The following is a 23,279-nucleotide window of genomic DNA, read 5'->3' as shown; positions in this document are numbered from 1 at the left end:
GGCCCAATCTAGTAATTAAATAAACAAAATCAAAATACATTAAATTAAAATATTCTAAAAATGTAAACTAATATCTTCTAAATAACACTTGAACTCTTCATATCACGAACATTTGAAGCATGTATCATTCTCTTCCTCTTCAAAAAAGATTCGTCCTCGAATCTTGTAGGTGGAAAAAATAATATATGAAAAGGACAATAATTACAAGGAAGATAATTTCTATTTTTTTGTTTTTTTTTTCACTTTATGCTTCTTTTTTTTAACAATAATGAAACGCAAACGAAAACAAGAACACAAGAACAAAAAGAAAGACGTGACAGACATTGGACTCTTTTTTTTTATGATAAAAGAAGAACAAATATAGATTAATAAGAATTAATCTAATACTTGAGCTCTGATACCAAATAATAAAGAGATAAAAGATAAATAAGAAGATAAAGATTTAAAGTGAATAAAAAAAGATACATTAAAATTGAAATAGAAATAAAAAGGATAGATTGAAATTGAATACAAAGAGAATCACTCTACTTTCTACCCAATTTTTTGATGCAACAAGAAAGGGACTCCTCAACCTAACTTGTCAATGCCATAGTTTGGAAATTGAATCGAAGGGACTCCTCAACCTTCTACTCAATTTCCCGATGTAACAAGAGAGGGACTCCTCAACCTCAATTATCCACACCATGGTTTCATCACGAAACCAAAAAGGGATTTTGAAACCTCTAAAAATTCTATACTATGACTACAATAGCTAAGGAGGTATTTATAATCTCTTATTAGGTTAAAACAAAAAAAATCCTAAAGCCCATAAACATAAGACTCCAATCTAGTAATTAAATAAATAAAATAAAAATACATAAAATTAAATTAAAATATTCTAAAAATGTAAACTAATATCTTTTAAATAACAGTTGAACTCTTCATATCACGAACATTTGAAGCACGCATCACTCATGTTCATACATAAAATAAGCTAGAAAAATTACTTATCAAACGCTTCTATTAGATTGCTAGACCCTTACTTGTGACAAAGAATTTTCCAATTTTTACTTGGGGACATGATATTTTACATGCTATAGCACTTATTTATTTAAGGTCAACAAGTTACCACATATTTTCTCTTTTACAATTGGATTTTGGCCGACAGTCAAACATATCCCATTTGAGAATATTTGGATGTATGATATATGTTCCAATTGCTCCACCTAATCACATCAAAATGAGGCTCCAAAAAAAATTGAGAATATATGTGGATATAATATTTTTTCTATTGTGAGGTATCTATGTCCTTCTATTGTGAGGTATCTAGAGATACAAATGAGAAATGTATTTAAAATTCGATTTGCAGATTATCACTTTACTAAGACAATGTTTCCAACATTAAGAGAAGGGAATAAATAGCTGAAAAAACAGCTAAACTAGAATGCATCATCATTAATACATTTGGATCCTCAATTCGAGCAATGTGAATTAAAAGTTCAAAAAAGTATACATTTATAGAAAATTGCAAATGAATTGCCTAATACATTTCTGATTAAAAAATAACGAAATTCTAGATACTAGCTAAAATGCTTCAATTTGAATTGATATCCCTATTAGACAAATGGTTAATAATGCAAACACATGCCAAAAGCGTGGTAGACCAGTTGGTTCTATAAATAAAAATCCTCGTAAAAGAAGAGCATCATGTTATGGTAAAGAGGCAAATACTCTTCCTCTTGAAGAGGATAAACACATAGTTGGGATACTGGTGCACGGAGGTCAGATCCTGACAGCATCTGCAATGCTTTTTCTGCCATTGAATCAGACTTTGTCAAAACACTCAGATTTCAGCCAAAAAATACCTGAAATCACCATAAAACACAAAAACTCATAGTAGAATCCAAAAATGTGATTTTTACACTAAAACCTATGAAAATATAATAAAACTTAAACAAAACATACTAAAAACTATATAAAAATGATGTCAAAAAGCGTATAAAATATCTGCTAATCACAACACCAAACTTAAACTGTTGCTTGTCCCCAAGCCACTAAAAACAAAGTAGGATAAAAAGAAGAGTAAGATACAATAAATTCCTGAATTTTCAATGAAGCTCAGTTTCAATTAGATGAGCGGGACTTAGTAGCGTTTTGCTTCTGAATAGTTTTGGCATCTCACTATCTATTGAAGCTCAGAAGTGTTGGCATTTTTAGGAACTTAGAATCCAGATGATATTATTGACTCTCCTAGTTTAGTTCTTTTTTATTCTTGAATACAACTTTTAGAGTCTTGGCCGTGGCCCTAAGCACTTTGTTTTCCAATATTACCACCGGATACATAAATGCCACAGACACTTAACTGGGTGAACCCTTTCGGATTGTGATTCAGCTTTGCTGGAATTTCTAGATAGAGGTGTCCAGAGTTCTTAAGCACACTCTTTTATCTTTTTTGCTTTCGATCATGACTTTAACTGCTCAGTCTCAAGCTTTTCACTTGACACCTTCACACCATAAGCACATAGTTAGGGACACTGTTCATTTGGAGTGCTTAGGCCAAGATTTTAATTCTTTTAGGCCCTCCTAACCATTGATGCTCAAAGCCTTGGACCCATGCTCTTGCCTTTTGATTTAAAGAGCTATTGGCTTTTTCTATTGCTTTTTTTTTCTCGCATGCATATATGTTATTTGTTTTTCTTTTTTTGCAACATGCTTTTTCTTTTTCTTTTTTTTTTTGCTGCTTTTTCTTACTTCAAGAATCATTTTTTTTGGATTTTTCAAATTACCAATAATACTTCTCCTTTTTCATCATTCTTTCAAGAGCCAACATTCTTGACTCTAATTTCAAATATGCACTGTTCATTCATATATTTAGAAAACAAAAGTAATACCACCACATCAAAATAATTGGCTATTATATAACTCGAAATTTATGCATCTCTCAATTCTTTTTCAAATAAATTTTTTTTAAGCAAGGTGATAGATATATGGAACATTTTATAACTTTAAGACACAGATAGAAATGATCATGCAACAAGAACAAGAGAACAGATAGTAAAACATAATAGAAAACAGAAAAATAAAATAAAAGCAAGGAGTGATGGAACAGGACCACCTTAGTGACTGCGGTGATGGAGGAAAAATGTCGGTAAAGATTTTCACAAAAATATCGCGTTGCAAGTATAGATCTAAACCTACAATTAAACCTCAATCAACGTTTAATTAGGTTGTTACAAGTACAAATCCCAATAAAAATAAACCGAAGTATTTAAACCTCGGGTCGTCTCTCAAGGAATTGCAGGAAAGTGTGTTTATTAATGGTTATGATGTACTTCTTTTGGGGGGTTTTGAAATAAGAAACAAGAAAGTAAAATGGCAACAAAATAAACTAATAACCAAGAAAGCTCTTAGCAAGGAAAGAGAATTAGAAGTCTTATCCTCATTATCATCGTCAATTGTGATGGTAAATGTAAATGGCCTTCACTTAGTTAACCTCTAACCAATGAAGGAAAGTCAAGTGTATACAATCAACTTGAGTTCACAAGTCCTAGTCAACTCATAGTGAGGGACTAGATTTAGTGAAGTTCAAGCTAATTCAATTACCAATCAACAAGAGACTTGGACAATTCAAGAGTCTCTAATTAATCAATCCAAGTCAAGAACATAAAAATCTAAATTAAAATCCACCCAAGAATTTTATCAAACACATGGAAGGCACAAAATAAAAGCATAGAAAACTAATAAGGAAGAGTAAAATCTAAAACTAGCAATTGCAAGAGAACAATAACGGCAAATTAAAGAAAGCAATCATAAACATGAAAATGTAATTTGCATTAATAGGAATCAAAGAAAACAAGAAGAATTCATAAACTAAATTGGCAACATAAAGGAATCAACAAGTATAGTAGGTAAACTAAAGTACTAGAACAAATAAAAGTAGAATAGAACTAAATTAAAGCAAAATGGAAATATAAATCTAAGAAGAAATAAAACTGAAAACCCTAAAACCTAGAGAGAGGAGAGAGCCTCTCTCTCTAGAAACCTACATCTAAAACCTAAAAATGTGTGAATCAATTGTCAGTCCCCTTTGCAGCTCTACTCTGCAGCCTCTTGTCTTCCTTTTTGGGCTTGAAACTGGGCCAAAAATAGCTCAGAAATCACCCACAGCGAATTCTCTTTACTGAGGCACGTGACGCTTGTCACGCGTACGCGTCATCCATGTGTACGCGTCGACATCAGCTTCTCAAATTTCCAATTCTTTATGTTCCTTCCAGTTTTGCATGCTTCCTTTCCATCCTTTATGCCATTCCTGCCCTATAAAACCTGAAATCACTTAACGCACGTATCACGGCATTGAATGGTAATAAAAGAGGATTAAAAATTAGCAATTTTAAGACCTAGAAAGCATGTTTTCAATCATAGCACTAAATTTGGAAGGAAACTTAAAAACATGCAATTTACATGAATAAGTGTGAGAATAGTTGACAAAATCTACTCAATTCAATATAAAATAAACCATAAAATTATGGTTTATCAGGCGGCTACCACTTCCTCTAAAGAACTCAATGGTGCGCTTGATATCTTCAATGTCACGCCCCTGTCTCTATTATTCTTTCCTCATAGCTCTTTGATCTTCTCTAATTTCATTGAGGATGGTGGAATGCTCTTGAAGCTCCATCCTCAGCTGATTCATGTTAGAGCTTAGTTCTCCCGTAGTAGTATGCCATTGATCCCAATAGCTTTGAGGAGGAAAATACATTCCTTGAGGCATCTCAGGGATCTCATGTTGAGGCGGCTCCACATGCTCTTGCTGTGGGTCATGTGCTGGCTCTCTATGGTGCTCCATCCTACTTTTAGTGATGGGCTTGTCCTCCTCAATTGGAGTGTCACCTTCTATGACAATTCCAACTGAAGAGCATAGGTGACAGATAATATGAGGGAAAGCTAGCCTTGCCTTGGTGGAAGGCTTGTATGCCACTTTGTACACTCTTGAGGTATCACCTCGTGTACTTCCACCTCACTTCTAACATTGATGCAATGGATCATGATGGCTCGGTCTATGGTCACTTTAGACCGATTGCTAGTAGGGATGATAGAGCGTTGGATGAATTCCAACCATCCTCTAGCTATGGGCTTGAGGTCAAGCCTTCTTAGTTGAATAGGCTTGCCTTGGGAATCCCTTTTCTACTGTGCTCCTTCCACACAGATGTCTGAGAGTACTTGATCCAACCTTTGATAAAAGTGGACTCTTCTAGTGTAAAGATGTGGGTCTCCTTGCATCAAGGGCAAGTTGGACGCTAACCTCACACTTTCCGGACTAAAGTCCAAGATTCTTCCTCGGACCATGGTGCTCCAATTTTTAGGATGTGCGTTCACACTAATGTCATGGGTTTTTGTGACCCATGCATTAGCATAGAACTCTTACACCATTAAGATCCCAACCTCTTGGATGGGATTGGTTAGGACTTCCCAACCTCTTCTCTGGATTTCACATCGGATCTCTGGATACTCATTCTTCTTAAGCCTAAAAGGGACCTTGGGGATCACCTTTTCTCTGCCACAACTTTATAGAAGTCGTCTTGGTGGGCTTTGGTGATGAATCTCTCCATCTCTCAAGATTCGGAGGTAGCGGCTATGGCCTCTTCTTTTATATTTCTAGAGGGTTCTCCGACCTTGGGTGCCATAAGTGATAATGGAAAGCAAAAAGCACGACTTTTCCACACCAAACTTAAAGCTTCGCTCGTCCTCGAGTAAATATAAACAGAAGAGAATAATGGAGTAGAAGAAGAAGAAGAAAATTGATGGAGATGGAGGGAGAAAGCAATTCGGCCAAGTGAGGGCTTTATGGTGTATGAGTAGTGTGTGGGATAAGTGGTATGAGATGGGGTATTTATAGGGATTGTGTGGGTAGGATTCGAATGAATAGGGGGAAAATATGGGTGGAAAATTTTGAATTGTAGTGGGTGGGGGTTGGTGAGAGTGATGATGGTTTTGGGGAAGATGAATGGGGGTGATTGGTTGAGGGTTTATAGGGAAAAGTGTATGGGAAAGTGTGAAAAGAAGAGAAAAGAAGGTGGCGTAGGTGAAGATGCTGTGGGACCCACTAGTCCTGAGAGGCTAGGGTAATTGAATTCTCTGCCCTCCATATGGGCATTGAACGCCCAGTTGCTACACCATAGCTGGCGTTCAATGCCAACTTTCCTCCTAGTTGTGGCGTTGAATGCCCAGGAGGGACTCCTTTCTGGCGTTCAACGCCAGATCTTCTACTTCCTCGGGCGTTGAACGCCCAACCTCTGCCCTTGGCTAGCATTGAACGCCAGCTCCATGCGCCTTGGCTGGCATTCAACGCCAGCTTGGTCTCTGCTCCAGGGATTCTGTTTTCTATCTCTGAAGCTTTCTGTCTCTGTTCTGACTACTGCACATGATCATGGACCTAAAGAAATAACTTAAAGAAAAACAAACTTATAGAATTAATCATGCAGAATAAACTTAAAAGAAATGGAAATAACTAAATATGGTTGGGTTGCCTCCCAACAATGCTTCTTTAACGTCACTACCTTGACGGTTAGCTCCTTACGTAGATTGATATGGGCTCAGAATTTCGCCCCTTACAATGAACTTTCTTCCTGTCTTCTCATGGATGAGCTCCACATGCTCTAAAGACTGGATACGACTCACTGTATGTGGTATGACTGGTTTCTTGGTGAAGACAACTCTCATGCCAGGTGAAAGGCCTTCAGTGGGGACCTTCTTGTCCCTCCAGCCTTTAGGTAATTTCTTCTTAGTACCATTATTCTTAGAGCTTGATGATGGCTGTCCTACCAAACTTAGAATTGGTACTTGGTGGCTCAGTAAAGCTCTGCACTGAGAGAGAGGATTAGAACACTAGGTGTTGCACAGTTATCTCTCTTCTTTCAAAGAGAGAATTAGGGTGAGGCATCTTGAACAAGATGTGATCCTCCCCTAGTTGGAAAACCAGTTCTCCCTTAGCTACATCAATGATAGCATTTGCAGTGGCTAGGAAAGATCTTTCGAGGATGATAGATTCATCCTCATCCTCTCCTATATCCAAGACTATGAAGTTTGCAAGGATGTAGTAGTTTTCAACCTTCACCAGGACATCCTCTACTAAGCCATATGGCTTCTTCATTGCCTTGTCTACTATTTCTAGTAAGATATTTGCAGCTTGTACCTCAAAGATTCCCAACTTCTCATTACAGAGACTGGCATGAGATTTATACTTGACCCTAGGTCACACAGAGCCTTCTTAAAGTTCATGGTGCATATGGTGCAAGGAATTAGGAAGCGTCCGGGATCCAGAAGCTTTTGAGGTAGCTTCTGATGACCTAAAGCATTGAGTTCTTTTGTAAGCACTGGAGGTTCTTCTTCCAATGTCTTAACTCCAAATAACTTGGAATTTAGCTTCATAAGAGCTCCTAGGTACCGAGAAACTTGCTCTTCCCTAGTTTCATCATCCTCATCAGAGGATGAGTGTTCATACTGACGAGAGAGTTATTGCCGGTTCAGAATCAATCAAAATAAGAATCACTTCGTTGGTAGCATAGTCCAAACCAACAATGAACTCTCACAATCAAAGTTTAATCAAAGATGTCACAGTTCAAATCAAATAACCAAGAGTATTCAAACTCCTGAGTCGTCTCCCAAGGAGTACTTCTAGAACAATGAGTGTGCAAATTCGGTTGTAGTGATCAAGGGTTTGTCATTAAAGAAATGAACACATAAAGCAATAAAAGAACATGCAAAATTGTAATGATTGAACTAATAAAGAAATTAAAGAACTGACTATGTAATATAAACAAGTAAAGTATAAAAGAGATTAACATAGGAATGTATGAAAGATTAAAAGCATCAAAAAGAGTCTTGGCTTGGAGTGAGCTAAGGGTCATTTCCTTGTTGGAACCACAACTATGACAATTATGATGGATTAATCCCAACCCACAAATCATAAATTGCTTGCTAATTGGCTTAGCAACAACTTAGCGTTAGTGGGAACAAGAACAATTAACAATCCAAGAATTGAAACTAAATGTTGGACATTCCAACTCTAGAAACCTAATTGCTCACTTTACCCAAGCCAAGAATAAAAAATTTAGCCTAAAACCATGTTTGACATTTTGTCAAACACTTGGTGGGCATAAACCTTAAACATGGAGAAAAAGAGAAAAGGCTTGAAACTAAAAGCAACAATTAATCTCAATCAACAAGAATAACACAAGGAAGCATGAAATAAACATCAAACATCAAATTCATCAACAAAAAATTAAAATTGCAAGAGAGAAGCAAAATTGAACTATAACTTGAATTAGAAGAAAGAGTAATGGCAATGTAACTATAAAGAGTAATAACAAGAGAATACTTACAATGAAATCTAGTAAAATCCAAGATCAAAAATGAAAATGGCACTTGAATGTAAAACCCTAATATAAACCTTAATAGAGATGATGAAAAATTTAGAGAAAAACTAACTAAAGCTTCCTACTACTACTCCTAAAACTACCCTAATGATATGCTATGTTATGTCCTTCATTCCCCCTCCAATATGAGCTAAAAGACTTCAGAAATGGGCCTCCAAAGCCCCCGAATCGCGAGTCACGTGCTATTTTAATGAAGTCATATGCGGACACCTGTGCGGACGCACAGATGCGTACGTCCGCACACCTCGCGACAAATCCAGGCCTGTGCGTACGCACAAGGGGCTGCGCACGCACACTAAGTGATGCTAGGCTGGACGCGCGATGCGCTCGAAACACTCCACGTGCTCTGATTGGCCGGCTGTGCGTACGCACGGGTAGCTGTGTGCACGCACACGTCTCTGAGCTCATCTCCGTTGATTCTTCTTGTTTCTTCCACTTTGCATGCTCTTCTTTCATTTTCTTCAATCCATACCTATCTTATACACCTGAAATCACTCACAAACAATATTAAGGCATCGAATGGAAGGCAAATGGAATAAAAATAGATTAAATAGGCACTAAAGAGCATATTTTCATAATCAAGCGCAATTTGGAAGGAAAGTTCAAAAGCATGCTATTCAAGGGAATAAGTACAAGTTTATATGATGAAAATCCATCAAATTCTAACCAAAAAATCATAATCAAATATGGATTCATCAATTCCTCCACATTTAAACACTAGCATATCCTCATGCTTAACACACAAAGGAGATATATGAAAGGGAAAGTGAATTATGCTATATACTACTTAAATGCATGCAACTATCCTAAGACCAATCACCAAAATATACTATGATAAGAGTTGATAGAAACAAACCATGAAATTCCAATCCATCACAAGAAACTATAGGGCCAATGCAAAGAGTTCATGCATTAAGATCAATGTCCAAAGAATTGAATTGAAGTTATCAAAGCTATCCAACCAAACAACTTGCAAGAAGATGCAATATGAAGCGTAAGAACATAGGATTGAGCGATCAAACCCCTCACCGGATCTGTATCCACTCAATTCGCTCAATGTTTAGGGGTTTAACAACTCAATTCCCCTTCTATCATGCTTTTCAAAGATTTGCAAGTCATCTAACAATCAATTAGTATTTAATGCATGAATAACAAGTATCATGAGGTCTTTAGAGGGATGTAATGGGGTTAGGGTTAGGTAGGATGAAATATGGTCAAGTGGACTTAAAGAATTAGTTCTTTGATTAGCTCGAATGTCCACCTAATCCTACATCACCTATGTACACATAACAATACAACATTTTTACCCATTTTCTCTTTCCTATCTCCCTTCACTCATGCATTTTCTTTTCAAACATGGCATATGCATCCTTTATTTACTCTTTTTATTCATACTTTGTTATGCACAAGGTTTTTTTTTTTTTGAACTATAAATGCATATGTTTTAATTAGTGAAATGCATGAGCATTACCTAATTGCCCAAAATTTCTTTTCACCAAGAGTTCATGCCTTTATCACCAATGCTTCCCAAAATTCCCCCACACTTAGAATTTACACACTAATCCACCCAAGCTAATCAAAGAATAATTCAAGAACATCAATGGTTTTCTGCTTAAGGGGAGTAATGTGCTATCATTAGAACAAAAGGGGATTCATATGCTCAAAGGGGTTCACAAAGGTGAATGCAAGGGTTGGCCATATAGGTTAGTGAGTTTATCATAAAAAATGGTCTCAATCATGCTAAATGCATCCAAACATAAATACAGGACATAAAGAATCATGCAAATCAATGATCACAATCAAAAAGGGAGTATAATCACACACAAGAACAATATTATGGCTGAAAAGTGCAACCATCTATTAAAGCTCAAATCTCACAAGGTATGTTGTTCTAGCTCGTTTCCATGTTCTACAAACAAAAGACTCCAAGCAAGTTGGTAAACAAATTTTTCTTCAATTCAATCAATGGTATGGCCTTAAAAGGAAAATTTCATGGAAATTCCTTGGTGTTTCACCAACTTATTCATTCTATCATGCAACATGCAAATATTAACTACTAACTATCCATAAGTGATAAAGAAATATTTACAGCAAACAAAACAAGATGCAATAGAAATAAAGCTACTCAAAATAAAGGAAAAGTACTACAAGAAACATTGCAAAGTGTCTTTAAGAGAGAAATGTTTTTTACCCCCTTGAAGTCATCGATCCTAATCCTCCTCCACACTTAATTTGTGCACGGTCCTCTGTGCATGCTCACGATCCAGGAGGATGAAGAGGGGCCACCTTCAGCTGGTGGACTCATGAGTGGGATGGTCAACTACATCATGCTCCTCCCCAGCTAGCTCGCATGAATCTCTAGGAATCGGGCCGGGGCATCTTCCTTCTAGCCTTGCCACTATCCACTCAAAATGTTTGCGCTCTAAGTGCTCCATATGGTGGATATTGTGCAAGATGTCTCGAAATAAATCCGGAAGAGGTCGGAGAAAGGGTAAAGCAGTTGATGAAGGTGGTAGACTTGATGGTGGTGCTATGGGTGTCTTCCTCTTGGAGGGGGTAGTGTTTGTTGATCTTTCCAAATCACCCCTCGGAATGAACTTGTTGCCTCTAGGAGTCCGGAACATAATGTCCGTTGGTCGCCTCTCTACCCTCGCTGCGTTTGCTAAGCGCATCACCATCGACGGAAATGGAATGCTGATATTCTTCTTCTCAACTAATTTTCAAATCGATTTGCGCAATAAAGGCAAGATGGCTATATGCTTCCCTTTCATAATAGCCCATAGTAGCAAAGCAGTTCTAAATCTCACATGGGTATAGTGGGTGCTCGAGATGATGTAGTCCGCCACAATCTGATGCCATATACGAGCTTCAGTATTCAAATCAGAGTATGCAATACTAGTGGAAATAAAATTCCTCCCTTTGCTATACTCCCAAGATGCACCAGGACGGCCTATTCTCTCAAGAATGGGAGTCAGAGATACTCTTTCCTTGAAGACATCCACTTTGATCTTGGAATATTCATCTTTCTCAAGTGGAATGTGGGGGATGTTCAGAATAGCTTCTAGAGCTTGATTGGATGTATCCAACATCTTTTCTCGGAGGAAGACTGAATTCGCTTCCCAAGCTTGGTAGTTTGCATAAAATTTCCGCACCATAGTCTCATTGACTTCAATGGGTTCTTGCTCGAGAAACTCCTAATGAAGCGAGGTGATCCTTTGGTGGATAGTCGCCTTGTATTGGCTTGAAACCTTCAATGGCCGCTCCCAATGGATTGTACGCTTCTTAATAGCCTTGAATTGAGAGTTGGCTCTCTGGTTAACCAAGGTATCCGGTCTACGACCTTGGCGATGCCACCAAATATCAGGGAAGGGAGTGGTAGTTTGCTCAACCGGTGAAGTAACCGGTGTCTTACCCTTCTTCCTCATCCTGAAAATACAAATAAAAGAACTTTGAGATCATAGGACAACAATAAAGTGAAATCGTTGAGGAAGCACTAACAATGCTAAAAGAGCTTATAGAAGTAGTGTGATTTGTAAGAAACACGGTGTGTATATTCCAATGTTGCGCGTGGTTGGAACACACCCACCCACCGGATATCACTGCAATCACACCCTTAAGGCAATTCATAGCTCAAAGCTTCACGATTTAGTGCTCAAGTTGCAAATATAGAACAGAGAAATGCCAATAATTTCAAGCAAGCACCAAAAAGGGATTGTCCATTGTTCATCCTCAAAAAGTAGTAATCACACCTACAATGTTCTCAATTGGAAGCCCAAAAGATGTTTGATCAAGATATCATCAAAATTTGAACATTCGTAGAGCGGTTACTCAATTGAAATTCCAAGATGAACAATGAAACTTATATTACACCAACACAATGCATTTACAACCAAAATTTCACATCAACAAACAAGAAAATGTATTGGTGATTTCAATTTTCTACCATCAAAAGTCATAATAGAAGTTGCACCATTCATACAATATGCTTAACAAGAGATAAATTGAACACATATGATGGCCAAGTCATATGAAACAAACAAAATGTTCATTGAGGCATTTTCTCGAACATGTGGTATGCAATGTGCAAGTTCATCATAATTAAGCTCAAATATGTTCATAACCAACCCAACAATCAAGCAACAACACTTTGCAATACAAAGAAGGAACAAAGAAAGCAGATAATTGAATCTAAGCAACATAAAAGAAATGAAAGCAAGTGCAAAAATATTAACATAAAAAGAAAGGAGAAACAAGAACCTAAGATATAAAGGTTGAGTAGGACAAGAACGAGGGAGAAACAATGGCACTCATTATAGCCACTGCGAAATCACGGCGTTTGGGTTCGCTGGAAAAAGAAGCACCGGAAGAGGGAACTCACCGGTGGTGTAAAGAGAAAGGAGAGGGAAAGGAAAGAAATAAAGAAAAGAGAAGAGGAATAAGAGAAAAGGGAGAAAGAGAGAAGGGTCGCCAGCGGTGGGCTGACGACGGTGGTGGCCGACGGCAGGGACCGGCGGAGCTGGGCTCAGAAGAGAGAAAGAGAGCAGCGAAGGAGAAGAAAGAAAAGAAGAAAGCTGCCTCTCAACAGGGCAGGTTGCCCTGTTATTGCCCAGAACGCGTCGTGTGTGGATGCACAAGGGCCTATGCGGACGCATAGAGATGAAAACTACGAAGGATGTGAACGCACACAGCGTGCGATCGCTGTGACCAGAGAGGTTGTAAAAGGGCGTGCGGACGCACAAGGACGTGCGACCGCACAGAGAAGCTCCCTTTTTTTTATTTTTTTATATACTTGGGGACAAAGGCATGTATGCGTGCGCACACAGGTCCGTGCGCACGCACAAGGGTTAGAAATGGGGGAGGTTGTTCAGGCATACAAGCTGTTCTCTCGCTCCCACCAGAGGGGCTATCAAGCAGTGTGCGGGCGCACACATCTGTGCGGCCACACAGATGAAGTATGAGAGGGGTTGTGTGCGTACGCACGAAGACGTGCGCTCGCACAGATCAAAGAAGAATGGGCAGCGGGCACGCACAGGCTATGCTGGCACTGCGACCAGAGGGCATACAAGGGCATGTGCGGATGCACAGATACGTGCGGCCGCATAGGTGACGAAAAACACGGTTTTGTGCGCACACACAGGTGGGTGCGGACGTACAGATGTCCTGTTTCAGAAAATTCTTTTCTCTTCAAAACTAAGGTTCCTACCCTTAGTATATCAACATACCAACCCCAAATCATTCAATAAGCACAAATTCACAGTCCACAAGTAAATCAACTTATACAACTCAAAATTCATCAAACCAAACCTAAACTAACCATTATGTCACAAGAAAGCAAATAATTCAAAAGGCTATAAACAAGAGATAAAATTGGAACAAAGTTACCATGGTGGGGTGTCTCCCACCGAGCACTTTGGTTTAGAGTCCTAAGTTGGACTTGCATGGTTTCATTTGTCACTTGGAAACTTTACCAAGGAGGAAAATCTCCAACTCCTTGGCATTCTTGGGTTGAGTGTGATCCTTTGAGTTTGACTTCTTGGCAACATCTTCTTTTTCTTGTTCCTTCCCATCCTCAATCACTTGATCTTCAACGATGTCGCATCCAAAAATAGAATAGGCTTCAAGAATGGGCTTGTTTGACTCCTCCAAAGTGAACTTGACCAACTTGCCATCCGACTCAAAAGAATAGACTCCGGAATGTGCATCTAGCTTAAAACGGGGCGTCTTTAAGAATGGCCTTCCAAAGAGTATGGATGATGGCTTGTTTGAGTCAATGGGAGGGGTCTCCAAAATGTGAAAATCAGCTGGAAAGAGCAATCCTTGAATATTAACCAGGACATTCTCTACAATCCCAACAACTGACACAATACTTTTATCGGCTAGCACAAACCTCGCCCCAGACCTCTTTAGGGGTGACAAATTCAATATTTCATAAATGGGGAGTGGCATAATGCTTACGCACGCCCCCAGGTCACACATACAGTCCATGAATTTCATCCCACCAATCAAGCAAGTGACCAAACATGGGCCGGGATCATTATATTTTTCAGAAAGTAAAGAAGAGATAGAATCATCTACCGGCTTTGTATTCAGATTGCCAAGCTTGTCTTTGTGAGTGCAAATATCTTTAAGGAACTTGGCATATTTGGGCACTTGTTGAATGGCTTGGAAGAGGGGGACGGTGACTTCAACCTTCTTAAAAACTTCCACCATATTAGGGTCAAGCTCTTCTTGTTTCTTGGCCTTCTTGGCTAAAGTTGGGAATGGAATGGGCAAAGGCTCTTCAAGCAAGGTCTTTCCCTTTGGCTCCTTGACCTTGGGTGGTTCTTCCTCGCTTTTGTCAACACTTTCATCTTCATCCCTCATCGCTTCCACTTCATCTCCTACCTCTTCATTGTTCGTTTTTTTCACTTAACCTTGTAGGCATAGCAACATTTTTATCAAGTTTAGTGCCGCTCCTAAGGGTAATGGCATTGATGCTACCCTTAGGGTTGGGTTGAGGTTGGGAGGGCAAACTACTCGAAGATGAAGCTTGTTGGGTGTTTTGTGCGGGTTAAGGGGGGAGAGTTAAACGGAAAAAGGGCATCGGCTATGGTAGCCATGTATGCCTCTTGTTTCTTATGGAACTCTCATTGTTCTTGCATGAAGGTGTGAATTGTGTCATTCACGTGAGGTTGATTAGAGGGAAGGGCTTGGTTAACTTGAGGAGGGTGATGAGCGGATAATTTATACGCTTTTTGGCATTGTTTTTAGTATGTTTTTAGTAGGATCTAGTTACTTTTAGGGATGTTTTTATTAGTTTTTATGTTAAATTCACATTTCTGGACTTTACTATGAGTTTGTGTGTTTTTCTGTGATTTCAGGTATTTTCTGGCTGAAATTGAGGGACTTGAGCAAAAATCAGATTCAGAGGTTGAAGAAGGACTGCTGATGTTGATGGATTCTGACCTTCCTGCACTCAAAGGGGATTTTCTTGAGCTACAGAACTCCAAATGGCGCTCTTCCAATTGCGTTGGAAAGTAGACATCCAGGGCTTTCCAGCAATATATAATAGTCCATATTTTGCCTGAGTTAAGACGACGCAAAAGGGCGTTAAACGCTAGTTCTACGCTGCAGTCTAGAGTTAAATGCCAGAAACACGTCACGAACCATAGTTGAACGCCAAAAACACGTTACAACTTGGCGGTCAACTCCAAAAGAAGCCTCTGCATGTGTAAACTTCAAGCTCAGCCCAAGCACACACCAAGTGGGCCCCGAAAGTGGATTTATGCATCAATTACTTACTTTTGTAAACCCTAGTAACTAGTCTAGTATATATATAACTTTTTATCATTTTATTCACAGTCTTGGTTACTCCGGTTCCCCTCTGGGGCCGAGACCAATGAACTCCATTATCACTTATGTATTTTCAACAGTAGAGTTTCTGCACTCCATAGATTAAGGTGTGGAGCTCTGCTGTTCCTCATGATTTAATGCAAAGTACTACTGTTCTATATTCAATTCAACTTATTCCGCTTCTAAGATATTCATTCGCACTTCACTATGAATGTGATGATCGTGACAGTCATCATCATTCCCCCATGAATGCGTGCCTGACAACCACTTCCGTTCTACCTTAGATTGAATAGATATCTCTTGGATATCTAATACAGGGGACCGAGTCCGAGTTATTGGTATCTTCGTGGTATAAGTTAGAACCCATGGATGGCCATTCCTGAGATCCGAAAAGTCTAAACCTTGTCTGTGGTATTCTAAGTTGGATCTGGGAAGGGATGGATGTGACGAACTTCAAACTCGCGAGTGCTGGGCGTAGTGACAGACGCAAAAGGAGGGTAAATCCTATTCCAGTATAATCGAGAACCTCCAGATGATTAGTCGTGCCGTGACAGAGCATTTGGACCTTTTTTACAAAGAGGATGGGATGTAGCCATTGACAACGGTGATGCCCTATATAAAGCTTGCGATGGAAAGGAGTAGGAAGGATTGGATGAAGACAGCAGGAAAGCAGAGGTTCAGAGGAACGAAAGCATCTCTATACGCTTATCTGAAATTCTCAGCAATGAGTTACATAAGTATTTCTATCTGTATTTTTTGTTTATTTATTATTAATATTCGAAAACTCCATAACCATTTGATATCCGCCTGACTGAGATTTACAAGGTGACCATAGCTTGCTTCATACTCACAATCTCCGTGGGATCGACCCTTACTCACGTAAGGTTTTATTACTTGGACGACCCAGTGCACTTGTTGGTTAGTTGTATCGAAGTTGTGACAAATTATGAATTAAGATTAGAGCACCAAGTTTTTGGAGCCATTACCAGGGATCACAATTTCGTGCACCAAGTTTTTGGTGCCGTTGCCGGGGATTGTTCGAGTTTGGACAACTAACGGTTCATCGTGTTGCTCAGATTGGGTAATTTTCTTCTTATTTTATTTTCAAAAAGTTTTCAAAAATTTTTCAAAAATATTTTCTTCTTTTTCGTTTTTCCCAATTAATATTCAAAAAAAAAAAGTTTTTCCCTTTGTTTTCGAAAATTATTTCAGAATTTTTAAGAATAAATTCTAGAGTTTCATGGTAACATGTTGAAGCCTGGCTGGCTGTAAAGCCATATCCAAATTCTTTTGGATTGAGGCTTCCACTTGTCAACATAAAAGGCATGTATATGGAGTTGGATGAAGTATCAGCTGTTGCATGCCTGATTTATATCCTAAAGCTGGCTGACTATTAAGCCATGTCTAACCCTTGGATTGAAGCTTTAGGCTAACATTGAAAGATTCCTGGAATTCTTATTAAAAATTTTTGAATTTCTTATTTTCTTTTTCCTATATGTTTTTTGAAAAAAAAATATACAAAAATACAAAAAAATTTATAAAATCATAAAAATAAAAAATATTTTGTGTTTCTTGTTTGAGTCTTGAGTCAATTTTTAAGTTTGGTGTCAATTGCATTTTTTTTCTAAAAAAAAAAAATTTATGCATTTTTCGAAAATTCATGCATTCATAGTGTTCTTCATGATCTTCAAGTTGTTCTTGTCCAGTCTTCTTGTTTGATCTTCATATTTTTGTGTTTTGTGTCTTTTCTTGTTTTTCATATGCATTCTTGCATTCATAGTGTCTATGCATGAAAAATTTCTAAGTTTGGTGTCTTACATGTTTTCTTTTCTTAAAAATTTTTCAAAAATAAGTTCTTGATGTTCATCTTGACATTCAAAGTGTTCTTGGTGTTCATCTTGACATTCATAGTGTTCTTGCATGCATCATGTGTTTTGATTCATAATTTTCATGTTGTGAGTCAATTTTTTTGTTTTTCTCTTTCATCATTAAAAATTCAAAAATAAAAAAAATATCTTTCCTTTTTTCTCTCATAAATTTCGAAAATTTGGATTGACTTTTTCAAAAATTTTTAAAATTCAATTGTTTCTTATGAGTCAAATCAAATTTTCAATTTAAAAATCTTATCTTTTTCAAAATCTTTTTCAAAAATTAAATCTTTTTCATTTTTCTTATTTATTTTCAAAAATTTTAAAAATATTTTTCAAAAATCTTCTTCTTAATTTTATCTCATAATTTTCGAAAATATTATCAACAATTAATGTTTTGATTCAAAAATTTCAAGTTTGTTACTTACTTGTTAAGAAAAATTTAAACTTTAAGTTCTAGAATCATATCTTGTGATTTCTTGTGGGTCAAGTCATTAATTGTGATTTTTAAAATCAAATCTTTTTCAAAACTAATTTCAATCATATCTTTTCAAAAATATCTTTTTATCTTATCTTTTTCAAATATCTTTTCTAACTTCTTATCTTCTTATTTTTTAAAAATTGAATTTCAAATCTCTTTCAACTAACTAATTGATTGTTTGTTTCTTATCTTTAGTAAAACTGCCCAACTAACTTTTTACCTTTAATTTTCGAAAATTTCTTCCCTCTTTTTCAAAATTTCTTTTTAATTTAACTAAATATTTTAATTTTTTATTTTAATTTTATTTCATTCCTAATTTTCGAAAATTACTAACCTTTTTCAAAAACTATTTTCGAAATTTAACTTTAAATTTTAATTTTTAATTTTCGAAAATCCTCTCACCTCTCATCTTCTTCTATTTATTTATTCATCTACTAACACTTCTCTTCATCTCATATCTCTGCTCTCCTCACCCTTCTGTTTGGACTCTCCTTTCTTTTCTCTTCTACTCTTCTTTTCTTCTACTCACAACAAGGGAACCTCTATACTGTGGTAAAAAGGATCCCTATTATTATTTTTCTGTTCCCTTCTCTTTCATATGAGCAGGAGCAAGGACAAGAACATTCTTGTTGAAGCAGATCCAGAACCTGAAAGGACTCTGAAAAGGAAACTAAGAGAAGCTAAAATACAACAATCCAGAGACAACCTTACAGGAATTTTCGAACAGGAAGAGGAGATGGCAGCCGAAAATAATAATAATGCAAGGAGGATGCTTGGTGACTTCACTGCACCTAATTCCAATTTACATGGAAGAAGCATCTCCATCCCTGCCATTGGAGCACACAACTTTGAGCTTAAACCTCAATTAGTTTCTCTGATGCAACAAAACTGTAGGTTTCATGGACTTCCATCTGAAGATCCTTTTCAGTTCTTAACTGAATTCTTGCAGATATGTGATACTGTTAAGACTAATGGAGTAGATCCTGAAGTGTACAGGCTCATGCTTTTCCCTTTTGCTGTGAGAGACAAAGCTAGAATAAGGTTGGACTCTCAACCTAAGGATAGCCTGAACTCTTGGGATAAGCTGGTCAAGGCTGTCTTAGCCAAGTTCTTTCCTCCTCAAAAGCTGAGTAAGCTTAGAGTGGATGTTCAAACCTTCAGACAGAAAGAAGGTGAACCCTTCTATGAAGCTTGGGAGAGATACAAGGAACTGACCAAAAAGTGTCCTTCTGACATGCTTTCAGAATGGACCATCCTAGATATATTCTATGATGGTCTGTCTGAATTAGCTAAGATGTCATTGGATACTTCTGCAGGTGGATCCATTCACTTAAAGAAAACGCCTGCAGAAGCTCAAGAACTCATTGACATGGTTGCTAATAACCAGTTTATGTACACTTTCGAGAGGAATCCTGTGAGTAATGGGACGCCTCAGAAGAATGTAGTTCTTGAAATTGATACTCTGAATGCCATATTGGCTCAGAATAAAATATTGACTCAGCAAGTTAATATGATTTCTCAGAGTCTGAATGGAATGCAAGCTGCATCCAACAGTACTCAAGAGGCATCTTCTGAAGAAGAAGCTTATGATCCTGAGAACCCTGCAATAGCAGAGGTAAATTATATGGGTGAACATTATGGGAACACCTATAACCCCTCATGGAGAAATCACCCAAATTTCTCATGGAAGGATCAATAAAAGCCTCAACAAGGCTTTAATAATGGTGGAAAAAACAGGCTTAGCAATAGCAAGCCTTTTCCATCATCCACTCAGCAACAGACAGAGAACTCTGAACAAAATACCTCTAATTTAACAAATTTAGTCTCTGATCTATCTAAGGCCACTCTGAGTTTCATGAATGAAACAAGGTCCTCCATTAGAAATTTGGAGGCACAAGTGGGTCAGCTGAGTAAGAAGATCACTGAAACCCCTCCTAGTGCTCTCCCAAGCAATACAGAAGAAAATCCAAAAGGAGAGTGCAAGGCCATTGATATAACCATCATAGCCGAACCCAAGGAGGAAGGGGAGGACGTGAATCCCAAGGAGGAAGACCTCCTGGGACGTCCAGTGATCAATAAGGAGTTTCTCTCTGAGGAACCAAAGGAATCTGAGACTCATCTAGAGACCATAGAGATTCCATTGAACCTCCTTATGCCATTTATGAGCTCTGAAGAGTACTCTTCTTCTGAAGAGAATGAAGATGTTACTAAAGAGCAAGTTGCCAAGTTCCTTGGTGCAATCATGAAGCTGAATGCCAATTTATTTGGTAAAGAGACTTGGGGAGATGCACCTCCCCTGTTCACCAATGAACTAAATGCATTGGATCAACTGAGACTGCCTCAGAAGAAACAGGATCCTGGAAAGTTCCTAATACCTTGTACCATAGACACCATAACCTTTGAGAAGGCTCTATGTGACCTTGGGTCAGGAATAAACCTCATGCCACTCTCTGTAATGGAGAAACTGGGAATCTTTGAGGTATAAGCTGCTAAAATCTCATTAGAGATGACAGACAACTCAAGAAAAGAGGCTTATGGACAAGTAGAGGACGTGTTAGTAAAGGTTGAAGGCCTTTACATCCCTGCTGATTTCATAATCCTCGATACTGGGAAGGATGAGGATGAATCCATCATTCTTGGAAGACCCTTCCTAGCCACAACAAGAGCTGTGATTGATGTAGACAGAGGTGAATTAGTCCTTCAATTGAATGAGGACTTCCTTGTGTTTAAAACTCAAGGTCACCTTTCTGTAAAGATGGAAAAGAGGCACAGTAAGCTTCTCTCAAAACAGAGTCAACCAGAGCCTTCATAGTCAAACTCTAAGTTTGGTGTTGGGAGGCCTCAGCCAAACTCTAAGTTTGGTGTTGAACTCCCATATCCAAACTCTAAGTTTGGTGTTGGGAGTCTATAAAATTGACCTGATCACCTGTGTGGCTCTATGAGAGCCCACTGTCAAGCTATTGACATTAAAGAAGCGCTTGTTGGGAGGCAACCCAATTTTTATTTATCTAATTTTATTTTTATTTTTATTGTTCTTTCATGTTCTATTAGGTTCATGATCATGTGGTGTCACAAAATAAATAGAAAAATAAAAAACAGAATCAAAAACAGCAGAAGAAAAATCACACCCTGGAGGAAGGACTTACTGGCGTTTAAACGCCAGTAAGGAGCATCTAGCGTTGAACGCCCAAAACAAGCAGCATCCTGGCGTTCAGATGCCAGAAATGCACACTGAGGAAAGCTGGCGCTGAACGCCAGAAACAAGCATAGAATTGGCATTCAACGCCAGAAACATGCTGCATCTGGGCGCTGAATGTCCAGAACAAGCACCAATTCGGCGTTTAAACGCCAGAATTGCATGCAAAGGCATTTTACATGCCTAATTGGTGCAGTGATGCAATTTCTTGACACCTCAGGATCTATGGACCCACAGGATCATCTCAGCATCTGTGCACCCCACAGGATCCCCACCTACCTCCACTCATACTCTTCCCTCTTCTCATTCATCCTCTCTTCCCAATAAACACCCTTCCCCAAAATCCTTCACCAATCACCTCAAGCCTCTCTTCCCTACTACCCCTTCACCACTCACATCCATCCACTCTTTCCCATAAACCTACCTCATAAACCCCACCTACCTTCAAAATTCAAAATCACTTTCCCACCCAAACCCACCCTAAATGGCTGAACCTAACCCCTCTCCCTCCACTATATAAACCCCTCCATTTTTCTTCATTTTCACACAACACAACCCTCTCTTCCCCTTGTTGGCCGAAACACAACTCTCTCTCCCTCTCCTCTATTTCTTCTTTTTCTTCATCTATTCTTTCTTCTCTTGCTCGAGGGCGAGCAATATTCTAAGTTGGTGTGGTAAAAGCATAAAGCTTTTTGTTTTTCCATTACCATTGATGGCACCTAAGACCGGAGAATCCTCTAGAAAAGGGAAAGGGAATACAAAAGCTTCCACCTCCGAGTCCTGGGAGATGAAAAGATTCATCTCCAAAGCCCATCAAGATCACTTCTATGATGTTGTGGCCAAGAAGAAGGTGATCCCCAAGGTCCCTTTCAAACTCAAGAAAAATGAGTATCCGGAGATCCGACATGAGATCCAAAGAAGAGGTTGGGAAGTTCTAACAAACCCCATCCAACAAGTCGGAATTCTAATGGTTCAAGAGTTCTATGCTAATGCATGGATCACTAGGAACCATGATCAAAGTAAGAACCCGAACCCAAAGAATTATCTCACCATGGTTCGGGGGAAATACTTAGATTTTAGTCCGGAAAATGTGAGGTTGGCGTTCAACTTGCCAATAATAGAAGAGAACGCACGCCCCTACACAAGGAGAGTCAACTTTGATCAAAGGTTGGACCAAGTCCTCATGGACATATGTGTAGAAGGAGCTCAATGGAAGATTGACTCAAAAGGCAAACCGGTTCAACTGAGAAGACTGGACCTTAAGCCTGTAGCTAGAGGATGGTTGGAGTTCATTCAACGCTCAATCATTCCCACTAGCAACCAGTCTGAAGTTACTATAGACTGGGCCATCATGATCCATAGCATCATGATTGGAGAAGAGGTGGAGGTTCATGAGATTATACCTCAAGAACTCTACAAGGTGGTTGACAAGTCCTCCACTATGGCAAGGTTAGCCTTCCCTCACCTCATTTGCCATCTATGCAATTCGGCTGGGATTGACATAGAGGGAGATATCCTCATTGATGAGGACAAGCCCATCACTAAGAAAAGGATGGAGCAAACAAGAGAGCCTATTCATGGATCTCAAGAGACGCATGAAGAAGCTCATCACCGAGAAATCCTTGAGATGCCTCAAGGGATGCACTTTCCTCCACATAATTTTTGGGAGCAAATCAACACCTCTCTAGGAGAACTGAGTTCCAACATGGGACAACTAAGGGTGGAACATCAAGAGCACTCAATCATCCTCCATGAAATTAGAGAAGATCAAAGAGCAATGAGGGAGGAGCAACAAAGACAAGGAAGAGACATAGAAGAGCTCAAGGACATCATTGGTTCCTCAAGAAGAAAACGCCACTATCACTAAGGTGGACTCATTCCTTGTTCTCAAATTTTCTGTTTTTCATTTTCTTTATGTTAAGTGCTTATCTATGTTAGTGTCTTATTACATGATCATTAGTATTTAGTAACCTTGTCTTAAAGTTATG

General features: G+C 38.4%; 1 non-coding gene across 1 annotated transcript; it reads right to left on the bottom strand.

The window, feature by feature from the left end:
* Positions 1 to 19,227: 19,227 nt before the first annotated feature.
* On the bottom strand, positions 19,228 to 19,335 carry LOC112774604 (small nucleolar RNA R71). Its single transcript, XR_003189083.1, has one exon. It is a non-coding gene; the product is annotated as a small nucleolar RNA R71 (small nucleolar RNA).
* Positions 19,336 to 23,279: the final 3,944 nt, after the last annotated feature.

This window comes from Arachis hypogaea, chromosome 18 (genome assembly GCF_003086295.3).
Source record: "Arachis hypogaea cultivar Tifrunner chromosome 18, arahy.Tifrunner.gnm2.J5K5, whole genome shotgun sequence".
Taxonomy (NCBI): Eukaryota; Viridiplantae; Streptophyta; class Magnoliopsida; order Fabales; family Fabaceae; genus Arachis; species Arachis hypogaea.
The sequence above is the reverse complement of the archived record's forward strand: the minus strand, read 5'-3'. Positions and strand labels throughout refer to the sequence as shown.